The sequence below is a fragment of the Rousettus aegyptiacus genome, unplaced genomic scaffold (assembly GCF_014176215.1).
Source record: "Rousettus aegyptiacus isolate mRouAeg1 unplaced genomic scaffold, mRouAeg1.p scaffold_m13_p_9, whole genome shotgun sequence".
In the NCBI taxonomy this organism is placed as follows: domain Eukaryota; kingdom Metazoa; phylum Chordata; class Mammalia; order Chiroptera; family Pteropodidae; genus Rousettus; species Rousettus aegyptiacus.
Window position 1 is genome coordinate 71,833,679 of NW_023416312.1, and position 12,532 is coordinate 71,846,210.

The window sequence follows — 12,532 nt, forward strand, 5'->3', positions numbered from 1 at the left end:
AAGCATCCAGCTTGTGGGGGCTTCCCTGGGAAACCCTGTTGTCCTCCTCATTGTCCTCTAAATTGTCCAGGAGTAACATTAGGTGTCCTCAGACAACTGCCCATCACCACAGCAGAGGGTGGCCAGCTCCCACATCACTGACACAGACAGAGCCTCTTAAACCGAGGTTTTAACTGAGTTCTTTCCCAGCTTTCAGTTGTCTACAAAATAAAGTCCACATTTCTTAACTTAGCATTCAATCCCATTCAAAATTAACCCCCTAACAAACTTCCCAGCTTTGTTTCCTACTGCACTAGCTCTTCTCTAATGCTCTCACCCCTATATTGTCATTCTATAGCTATAGCTCATACTCTTCAATCTCTGATTGCAACCTGCTCTTTGTTCTCTGCTGTTTCATACTCATGTTTTCAGAACTTGAAATGCGTGTCTGTCCTTTCCAATCTCCTTGACCTAAGCCTCAAGCATTCTTCAAGTTCTAGCATTTCCTCCATGAATTCCTCCCAAAGCATTCTATAGGCTCCTGTCTATTCTTCAGGTCTTACACATTTTCTTGTTCTCCACAGAGCTTTGTACTAACTAGAGATTATTCTATGTTTACTAAATAATTGTTGATTTTGGAATAGAGTAGTACTTACTTTGTCAGTAGTTCCTGAATCATAAAAAGATTCATTTTTTGCCTTATAGTATACTGATAGCAAATAGTATTTGATGTATGTTAGAGAGGATTTATTTTTCCTAAAAGAAGAAAGCCTTTTAGTCAACTATTGGTTAACCAGAAAAGCTAATTAACCAAAAGATCCATTCCTTGCTCTCAATTATACACACCAATGGAGGAAAGCAGTGAGGCAGATGATCTAACACAGCAGATAATAAAAAATTCTGCCCACTGGTTTTCAGGTTCTCCTTGCACACTCTCCTTCTTTCTCTCCTCACTAAAATACACTCTTTGGCCTCTAGCAGACTCATTATCCTGATTCTTCTTGGCTTAGGCTATATAAAAATAATTTTGAATTCTCTGCACTCACATTCATTTATCCGACTTGTACTGGCCAACTCTGATCTCCCATCCACTTGGCAAGGCCCTGGATGGGAAAAAAAAGAGATAGAAATAAAATGTATATAGACCCTGCCTGGAAATTATTAATAATTTTCAAATAAAAATAATTTTCAATCTAGCTCAGCACTAATTTTTTTTCAATCCCAACACATCAGGAGATTTAATTCTCATCACTTGAAATTGCATACAAACCCATAGGGACATGAAATTTTATGACATACTAAGGGAAAGTCAAGATCACAGGTCAAGCTTCCTTTGTAATCTGGATAGTTTATTTAGAGAAAGTTAAATGTGGAATGCATGGGGAGAGGTAGAAAAAAACAAGGCCAAAAGGCTGGTTGAGGTCAGATTTGTGAAGAACCTCAGGATCCCAGCCAAGACATTTGGACTTGATCCTAGAGGCAATAGTGAACTGGCAAAGGTAAGGACATTGCATAATGGCAGCAGTGATTACAGAGTCATGGGAAGGATCTTGCAGCCCTAGATTAATCAGTTAAGCCACAAAATATATAATCTACGGAGAGATAACTAAATATGCACATTTAAAGGTATAATTCGCTTTTTAAGATAACTTTTTCAGAATCCCTACTGCCTAAGGATTGAGACACATGATCTCTACTAAGCAAAGAAATGCCTAGCACAGTGCCTTTCACATAGAAGACATTCAAGAAATGACCATTGAATTCTATAGAATGAGAGATGAGGCTTGATTAGAAAGAAAACATTAAACAGCTACCAGGGCTGAGCTATAAAGGGCCCACTGACGGACTTTATCTCCCTGGTGCTTACCATAAGTAAAGTGAAATCTTACACTCAGAAGTTGAAAGAAAACCATGTTCAAATCCCTGGCTTAAAATTTTCGAGTGGCTCCCTGCTATAATCAGGATTAAGTCCAGTCTCATTAATTAGGGCTAAAAGCTTTCTGTGACTTGGCCCCCACCCTACCTTGCCTGCCTGCTCTCCTAATATGCCCTAAAACAAACCCTCTACTATAATTATATGGTTCCTCAAATATCTACTAAAGAAATGTCAATCCAATCTGACCATAAACATGTTCTGCAATCTGGATAGTCTTAATTTTCATCCCAGGAATGCTGTGTGGTTTTCTATGATAACCAATTACTATAATGGTCTTTAAAAATGAAAACTGAGAAACACAGTGTCTAATGTGGTAGTGGTTAGCCTTCAGAACTAAGCCAACACTCGGATCCATTCTTACATTAAAAAAAAAAACTTGGTTTGTCCAATTCTAATGAATGGGTAATGTCTCAATGTTAAAAGCAAAGTTTACATTATTCTTTAAATACCAAAGGATGTATTTACAAATGAACAGACCCATAGGTACACCTGCTACAGCATGCATACATGAAAAGAATCAATTTTAATGATTTGTGTGTGTGTGCTTATCCATTGGAAGACAACTGTGAAGAAAGATACTTGAACTAAATATGAGTTTGCAGTTTTTTAATAATTTGGAATGTATTCATCACTTTGAAGACTTCCAAGTAATGATTTTAGGTTCTATTTATTCTTCAAAGTACCCCATAACAAGTCAACTCATCATGCTCTAAGTTAAATTTTAAGATGGCTATAACATTTTTTAATTGGGCACCTTAAAATAAGGGTTCTTAGGACTTGGATTAGAATTAGCTTTAAATTCTAGCTCTAGAAATCATGCTTCCCTTTCTCTCTCACATATATATGAGACACACACACACACACACACACACACACACACACACACACACCCCTCATAGACCTAGCCTTTCCCCAAGATAATCAGCAACCCCCAAGGCAGCAAAAGATAGTAGCCCAAACCTGATTAACGGTCACACAGTCCTGACCTCTGACAGGATAAAGATAACATCTTGACTAAGTTATATTTCAGCTCCTGAGCCCTAAGGTGGAACAAACTTCTGGCTACTGTCCCATGAAACCAGACAGATAAATGCCAGAACAGGCCTTAGAGATGTCATCAAGACCAGAAGAAATGATTTATTACCATTACCTTACCTCCAACCAATCAGCTCCCAACATGATCCCAAACCCTCTAACTCACAGTGTCTTGTAATTTTGCCCTATGTAATCTGTAACCTACATGTCAGCAGAGAGTTAGGTTCTTAAAACATTAGCTTGCCATGATACAGACTGGCCAATTCTTTAATAAACCGTATTTCTATACTGCAAACTCCTTCTCATGCATTTCTTTGGACCAGTGCACACAGGCAGACAAACTCAAATATTGCGGTCCCGGTAACACCTACTATGTGCCAAGTATTTTTATACAGGTTGTTTCCTTAGCACAGACTTACCTCACAGTTATGTATTAGCAATTAAATTTTAATTATGTGCTTATTTATTTTCATTAAATCAATTTTCATTTCATTTAAGTGAAAGTAATATTGTCTCAAATCATTGAACAGAATTGGAATAACTCTCAAGTCCATCTATTTCTATCTCTATTGCCACCACACAAGTAGTTACGAGTCACCATCATCTCTCAAGATGAATACTGCAACAATATCCTTTGGGCTCTCTGAGCTTCCACTGTTGTCCCCCTCCATTCTATTATATGCAGAATAGCAACAGTGATTATCTTCAAATCTAAGTCACATCACTTACTCTCCTATTTAAAACTATCCAGTATGCCCCCCCCCACATTTTTGTATACTTGAAAGTTGCTAAGAGAAGATCTTAAATGTTCTCACCACACACACCAAAGAAGGATAATTATGTGAGGTAATGGAAATGTAAACTCACCCTCTTATGGTATTCATTTTGCAACTTATACATGTATCAAATCATCTGTTGTACATCTCAAACTTACACACCATTAATTATATCTTAATAAACAAAGTAAACAAACAAAAACCAAACTCCGAAACTCTTTACCTGTCCATGAGGCCCTGCATGATCATCTTTAAGCTCTAGGATTTCTGTGCTCAAAGACTAGAGAGCCAGGGCTCAGTGGTTGCAGAACAGATTAGGACCTGAAACATAGACAGCCAGATCAATATAAGACAGATATTTGTGAAAGTCCCAATAAGAGATTTTAGAAGGAGGCATCATGAGCAATGCCCGTGGAATGATCGTTGTTGCAAGGTATATGACCTTATGGGCTTGGAAATTAATGAAAAATATCCACTTGAGAAAAGAGATCATCTTTTATTTTGCCTTGATTGCATTATTGCATCTTCAGACTTGGTAGAGTTGCACTCCTTTACTTGTGATGTGGGTCCCATTCTGTTTTCCTTAATCAAGAATTTTAATCCTATAATTATGCCCTCTCCTGAAACTTCAGTTTCTCCCTTTCTACTGGGGTATTCTTACCTGCATACAAACATGACATAGAATCTCTTGTCTTAAAAAAAATGCTTTGACCTTTCATCCCCTTCTATATATAATCGATTCCCCTGATTCCTCTTCCCAGTACCATTTATTCAGAGTGATGTAACTCTCTGTCTCTGTTCCTTCACAACCCACTTTATCTTCAGCCACTTAACTCAGGCTTCTGACCACACCATACCACTAAAACCGCTATGATCAAAATCATCAATGACATTCTTGTAGTGAAATCCAATACCTGCTTTTTCTCTCATCTTACTTAATTTCTCGGCAGCAGTTGATTCTTTAATTAGCATAGTCGACCACTCACTTCCCTTAAAAACCCCCTTTTAATGTGACATCCTTTAGAGTATACCCTTGGTTTCTACCCTACTGGTTGCTTCTACTCAGCCTTCATTACTGGATCCTCTTAATGTTACATATAGCTCAATCTCAGGTATTATTCTGTAGTCTATCGACACTCTCTCTAGGTAATCTCATGCAATCCAATGAATTTAATTTAATCAATATACTGAGGATTCATGTGTATCACTTAAACCAGTATGTGACATTCGTATTTGCAAAAATAGGCATTTCAAACTTAAAACATTCACAAAGAACTAACAAATCATCTATCTTCCCCTGTCACCCTCTCTTACCTTCCAAATTATTCACTACTCTTCCACATTTTAGAAAGCAATATTTAGAAACCAAATACAATTGCCAATAAAAAATGTAAGAGTCATCCCTGATCACCAATTTCCTTATGCCCCCAGCATCCAGCTCATGAACAAGTCATGTCGAATGAATTCCTATGACCTCATTCAAACCACCCTACACTCACTCAGATGCTGTACTTCCTTCAAAGTGCCGCTTTCTGTCTTCAAAATGTCAACTTGTATCTGTCTTAGAAACTTTACATCACTCGTTCCCCTTTTCTGATATGCTCTTCCTTCTTATTTTGACATTTCTGTCTCCTTTGTGTCATTCGATTCTAAGCATAAAAGTCACCATCAGAAAAGCTGTCTCTTGGCTTCTAATCACTCTCCTATTACTGTCTTTTAATTCACTGCATGACACTATTATCTGATATATTGTTTTTTACCTGTAGATTTTTTTGATGTGTTCATTAACAATCACCCTCTAACTAGAACATACACTCCAGGATAGTGGGAGCATAATTTTCCTTGCTCAATATTTTATTTCTAGTGCCAATTATAATACCTAGCACATAATAAGCACTACAAATTATTGAATTGCTGAATGAATATGCAAAATTTGTAGGATAAGGGACTTTCATAGAAGCAAGATTTTATACAAAATAGGAAAGAGGTGGTAGAAATACAGTGAAAAGGTGGAAACAAATAAAAGAATGAGAAAAATGTCAGAAACATGGTGCAGTGAGAGACAATCCCAGATGTCTCCACTTAAAACAACAATAAGCTAAACATTGAAAACACAAGAAAAAACACCCAATGCACACCAACACATCTGAACATGTCATCAACACATAAGTGCTACAACAGGTCAGCAACCTTGGAGTCGGGTGGTAGACCGGTAGAAAAAAGGAAGCTGCTTCTTGCAGCTGGAGCTCCCTTCAGGAGGGCGGGGAGGGGAGATGGTACAGGGGCTGAGGTAGGTCCCCGATCAGCCCTGTCTGGGAGAGCTGTGAGCTACATGTGGCCAATAGCAGTGCCCAGGTATGGCAGAGAAGAGGGGATGGCAGAGAAACAACAGTTGATTTTTACCAGCTGTGGTTGCAAAACAGGAGGCTGAGCCACAGCTCCCATCCCCAAACCCAGAGGGCCCATCCCCCCATATCCTTTGAGACCAAATACCACAGAGCCCCAGGGAAATCTGAGCAAACACTACCAAAACTATTGCTAACACTAACAGGGACTGAAACTGAGAGTAGCAAGCATGATTAAACATCTATAAGGGAAAAAAGGCATTATTAAGACATTGTATAAAGCAGGGATCCAAAGAAGTTCAGACATCATCTAATGAAAATTTTTTAAAAAGTGTCTTCTTTGCAGCAGACTAAGGAGAGACCTCCTTTATATAATAAATCTTCTTTTTGGGGAAAAAAAGCTGAATACACTTCCATTAATTCCCAGGGAGAGAAATAGTCCATTAAACACCATGAACAACCAAGGTGACAAGGCATCTCAGAAAGAAAGAGAAAAATCTCCAGAAAATAAGCTTATAGACATAGAAATATGTGATTGAAATGACAGAGAATTCAGGATGGTATTTCTGAAAAAAAAAAAAACTCAATGAGATCTGAAAGGATTCATATGAAGAATTTCAGGAATTACAAAAAAAATTGATAAGCAGAATGAGTTCTTTAGCAAGGAAATCGAACCCCTCAAAAAGAACCAAATATTACTTTTGGAGATGGAGAACACATTGAAAGAGATGAAAAATGGAATAGCAAGCTTGGGAAGTAGAGTCAACCAAATGGAGGAAAGGATCAGTGACTTTGAAGACATAATTTTAGAAATAAATCAGAAGGAAGAAGAGAGAAACTAAAAAATGAAAAATAATGAAAGAGAAACGTGAGAACTAGCTGATACCATTAGGAGAGGAAACATGAGAATAATGGGCATTCTCGATGGGAAGGAAAAGGAGCAGGGATTAGAAAACAATTTCAGACAAATAGTTGATGAGAATTTCCCAAATTTAATGAATGAGCTGGAGATTGGAATTCAAGAAGTCAATGAAACACACAATTATCTCAACCCAAAAAGGCCTTCTCCAAGACACATTGTATTAAAATTATCAAAAATAAATGACAAGACAGAATTCTCGAGGCAGTCAGAGAAAAGGAAATGGTAACCTATAAAGGAAAACCCATTAGATTATTGTTGGATTTCTCAGCACAAACCTTATAAGATAGAAAGGAGTAGAATCAAATATTCAAACTATTAAATAAAAGAAACTACCAGTCAAGAATAATGTAACCAGAAAAGCTCTCCTTTAGATATAAAGGAGAAATAAAGGCTTTTCCAGACATACTAAAATTGAGGGAATTCTCCAGTGCAAGACCTGCATTACAGGAAATACTGAAAGGAATAAACTCACCTAAAACAAAATGACAAAAAAAAAATACATAACTATGAGAAGGCGATTAGCAGGCAGAGACAAGCAGAAGAGTGCAACTCTTACTATAAACAGGGCATTATAAGCTAAAAATAAGAAGACATTTGCTATAGCAAGATAGTAATGAATGTTCAGTATACATAGGGACAAACTGAGATAGCAATGATAGAAAAAATAAGGATTGAAAGATCCAAATTCACAAAGGGGAATGGAGATAAGCCACACACAGAAGAAAATGCACTACTATGTATATAATTATCCTCTACATATTCATAATGGCAACCACATGGCAAAGATTCAGAACTGAAGTATATAACATAAAGCAAAAAGGACCATAGGGAAAACTCACAAAATCCAACCAAAGTAACAAAAACTGACACACAAGGACAAGGAAGCAATGGAGACACAGAGCTACCAGAAAGCAAAACATAAAATAGTATTAGGAAAACCTCATATTTCAATAATCACTCTACATGTAAATGGACTGAACTCATCAATAATAAGGCACAGAGTTGCAGATTGGATCAAAAAACAAAATCCAACCGTATGCTGCCTCCAGGAGATAAATCTCAGTTCCCAAGCCAAATATACACTCAAAGTGGAAAAGTGGAAAATGCTATCTCAAGCAGATAGCATTCAAAGAAAAATGGGAGTAGCGATACTAATGTCAAACAACATAGATTCAAAATTCAAAAGATAGGTTTTACTCCAGGCTGTCAGTGTAGTGCAGCATCTTGAACTCTGAGAGGCCTGAGTGTGGCATCACCTTGTTGTCCCAGGCGGCGTGTAGGATGAACTGGAAGCTGGCACCAGCACTGGGGTCTCTGGGCTCCAGGCAGAATACACCCTTACCATCTTGTCTTAAGACTATGGTGTCCTGGAGCCTCACATTAATGCCCATATTATTCAACTGCACTACAGCAAGCACCACATGAATCATGTGAACAACATGAATTTTACCAAGAACAAGAAACTAGAGGCTCTGGAGATGGGTGATGTTGCAACTCAGAGAGCTCTTCAGCCTATGCTAAAGCTCAGCAGTGGAGGTTATATCAATCACAGCATTTTCTAGACGAACCTGATCCCTAATGGTGGTGGAGAACCCAAAGGGGAATTACTGGAAGTCATCAAACGTGACTTTGTTTCCTTTGCTAAATGTAAGGAGAAGTCACCTACTGCATCTGCTGGTGTTCAAGGCTTGGGTTGGGGTTGGCTTGGTTTCAATAAAGAAAAGGGACACTTACAGGCTACTGCTTGTCCTAACTAGGATCCCTGCAAGGAACAACAACTCTTATTCTGCTGCTGGGGACTGATGTATGGGAGCATGCTTATTATCTTCAGTATAAAAATAGACGTAATTATCTAAAAGCCATTTGGAATGTAATCAACTGGTAGAATATAACTGAAAGATATATGGCTTGCAAGTAGTAACGCATTAGCATTACATCAAGTATGGGTAAAGCTCTTTACAACTAATTTTGTAGTACTGCAGAGAATGGCAACATACCCGTAAGCTGCTTTAATGTAGAGTTTCTGAATGAAGCTTATTCAAATATTTGATAAACATAATTTAGTGCTCTGAATGATTCTTGTTTTAAATTTTGTTATTGGGCACTGTTTGAAATATTAAATGATTCATATGATTTAGTCTTTTGATTGAACATTTTTTTCAGAGCCAAAAATACTAGAAGGTTATAAATGTCTTCATAAAGCCATCAAAAATATCACATCCCTATGATATTGGGACCTCTAGGGAAGCCTTTGTAATCCTGATCAATTGCATTTATAACGAATCTAGTCTTTTGCCCCAGTTGTTTAACAACAAAATATTAAATTTGTTCCCCAAGGGATAAAAATATTAAAAAGGTAAAGGTATATACCAAGGAACATTTCATAATGATAAAGGGAATCATGCACCAAGAAAACATAATACTTATTAATATCTCTGCTACCAATCAGGGAGCCCCAAAGTAGGTAAAGCAATTACTAACAGAAATAAAAGGAGAAACAGATCAAAACACTATACTATTAGGTGACCTAAATACACCACTGTTGGATATGGACAGATCATCCAAACCTAAAATCAATAAGGAAATAACATCTTTAAATGACACGTTGGACCAACTGGACATAATTGACATTTACAGAGTCTTTCATCTCCCCAAAAAAGCTGCTTATATGATCTTTTCTAGTGCACATGGAACATTATCAAGAATCGACCACATACTGGGACACAGAGATAGATTCAACAAATATAAGAGGTTAATTATACCAACCATATTCTCTAATCATAATGCTTCGAAATTAGAGATCAACTGCAAAAAGAAAACAAGAAACACAAATACGTGGAGATTAAACAACATGATGCTGAAGAATAACTGGGTCAGAAAAAATGAAAAGAGAGATCAAGAATACATAGAAACGAAAGATAATAATAGTACAACATATAGAAACTTTTGGAACATAGCAAAACCGGTCATAAGAGGACAGTTCATATCATTACATGCCTATCTCCAAAAATAAGAATGTGCCCAAATAAACAACCTAATGCTTCATCTTAAAAAATAAAAAACTAGAAAAAGAAGAACACATAAAGCCTAAACTCAGCAGTAGGAAAGAAATCATAAAAAATAGAGCAGAAATAAATGAAATTGAAAACAAAACAAAACAAAAGAACAATAGAAAAAATAAATGCAGCAAAGAGCTGGTTCTTTGAGAAGGTTTATAAATTTGACCAATCCTTGGCTAGACTCATTATAGAAAAAAGAGAAAGGAAACAAATAAACAAAATTAGAAATGAAAGAGGGGAAATGATGACAGACACCACAGAAATACAAAAGATTATACAAGAATACTATGAAAAAGTATATAATATCAAATTTAATAACCTAGAAGAAATGGACCAGAACTTAGAAAAATACAACCTTTCTAGAATGAATCAAGAAGGACTGGAAAAACTAAATAGATTGATCAGCTGTATGGAAATTAAAACGATCATCAAAAACCTACCAAAAAGTAAAAGACCAGGAATGGATGTCTTCAACAAGTAATTATACCAAACATTCAAAGAAGATTTAATACCTATTCTCCTCAAACACTTCCAAAAATTTGAATCGGAGGCAATACTTCCCAACTCATTTTATGAGGTCAATATTACCCAGATACCAAAACCTGGTAAAGATAACACACACAAAAAGAAAATTACAGATCGATATCTCTCATGAACACAGATGCAAAAATCCTAAATAAGATAGTAGTGAACAGAATCCAGCAACATATTAAAAAGATTATATAGACCATGATCAAGGGGGCTTATTCCTAGGGGTATAGGGATGGTTCAATATATGCAAATCGATTTTTACAATACACCACATAAACAAATTAAAAAAATAAGAATCATACAATCATATCAATAACTGCAGAAAAAGCCTTCAACAAGATACAGCATCCATTTATGATCAAAACACAATAAAATCATTAATGAAGGAAGGTACCTTAACATAATAAAAGCCATCTATGACAAACTCTCAGTCAACATTATACTTAATGGTGAAAAACTAAAAACCTTCCCTCTAAAGTCAGGGACAAGACAAGGCTGGCCTCTATCGCTACTGTCATTCAAAATAACACTGGAAGTCCTAGCCAGTACAATCCAGTAAGATATAAAAGGTATCCAAATAGGAAACGAAGTAGTCAACCTGTCACTATTTGTGCATGATACAATTCTCTATAAAGGAAACCCTAAAGACTGCACAAGAACACTACTAGAAACAATGAGCAAATACAGTAAGATTTCTGGATACAAAATCAATGTTTGAAAATTGATAGCATTTCGATAATTGAATAATGAAGTGTCAGAAAAAGAAGTAGAAGTAATATCTCCTTTTGCAACTGCAACAAAAAGAATAAAATACCTAGGAAGAAATCTAATGAAACATGTGAAGAAACTATATAATGAAAACTCTAAGGACCTATTAAAAGAAATCTAAGAAGTTACAAGGAACTGGAAAGGTATTCCATGTTCTTGGATTGGAATAATTAAGGTAGTTAAAATGACCTTATTACCTAAAGCATCATACAGATTTATTTCAATCTCCATCAACATCCTATTGGCATTTTTTAAAGAAATAGAACAAGAAATCCTCAGATTTGTATGGAAGGACAAAAGACCCCAAATTACCAAAAGACAAACAAACAGACTCATGGACATAGGAAAAAAGAATGTGCCTGGAGGCATCATGTTGCCCAACTTCAAATTATACTACAAAGCGGCAGCAATCAAAACAGCCTGGTATTGGGAGAAAAACAGACACATGGACCAGTAGAACAGAATTGAGAATCCAGAAGTAAACTGATATTTATACAGGCAAATAATTTCCAACAAAAAGCCAAAAACATACAATGGAGAAAGGAAAGCCTCTTCAATAAATGGTAGTGGAAAAACTGGAAAGCCACCTGCAAAAGAATGAAACTAGACTGTCTATCATCACTTACCAAAATTGATTCAAAATGGATTAAGGATCTGAGTATAAGACCTGAAACAATAAATGCATAGAAGAAAACATAGGAACTAAAATCAAGGACCTTGGACTTAGAGAGGATTTAATGAATGTGACCTTAAAGGCAAGGGAAGTAAAAGTAAAACTAAATGAATTGGACTATATCAAACCAAAAAGCTTCTGCTTAGCAAAAGAAATCATAAACAAGGTAAAGCAACAACCATTCGAATGGGAAAATGTATTTACGAGCAATGCCTCCAAAAGGGGCATAATATGCAAAATATACAAAGAACTCATACTACTCAATAACAACAAAAATACAAGCAATCCAATCAAAAAATGGGCAGAATCACTGAACAGACACTTCTCCCTAGAGGACATACAAATGGCCAACAAATATATGAAATGATGCTCAACGTTATTAGCTGTTAGGAAAAGGAAAATGCAAACCACAATGAGATACCATCTTACACCTGTTAGAATAGCTATAATCAACAGGACAACCTAATAACAAATATTGGAGAGGATGCAGAGAAGAAGGAACCCTCAT

At 36.3% G+C, this 12,532-nt stretch overlaps 1 pseudogene; it reads left to right on the top strand.

Annotated features, from left to right (window-relative positions):
• The first annotated feature begins 5,878 nt into the window (after positions 1-5,878).
• On the top strand, positions 5,879-8,911 carry LOC107506685 (annotated as a pseudogene).
• Positions 8,912-12,532: the final 3,621 nt, after the last annotated feature.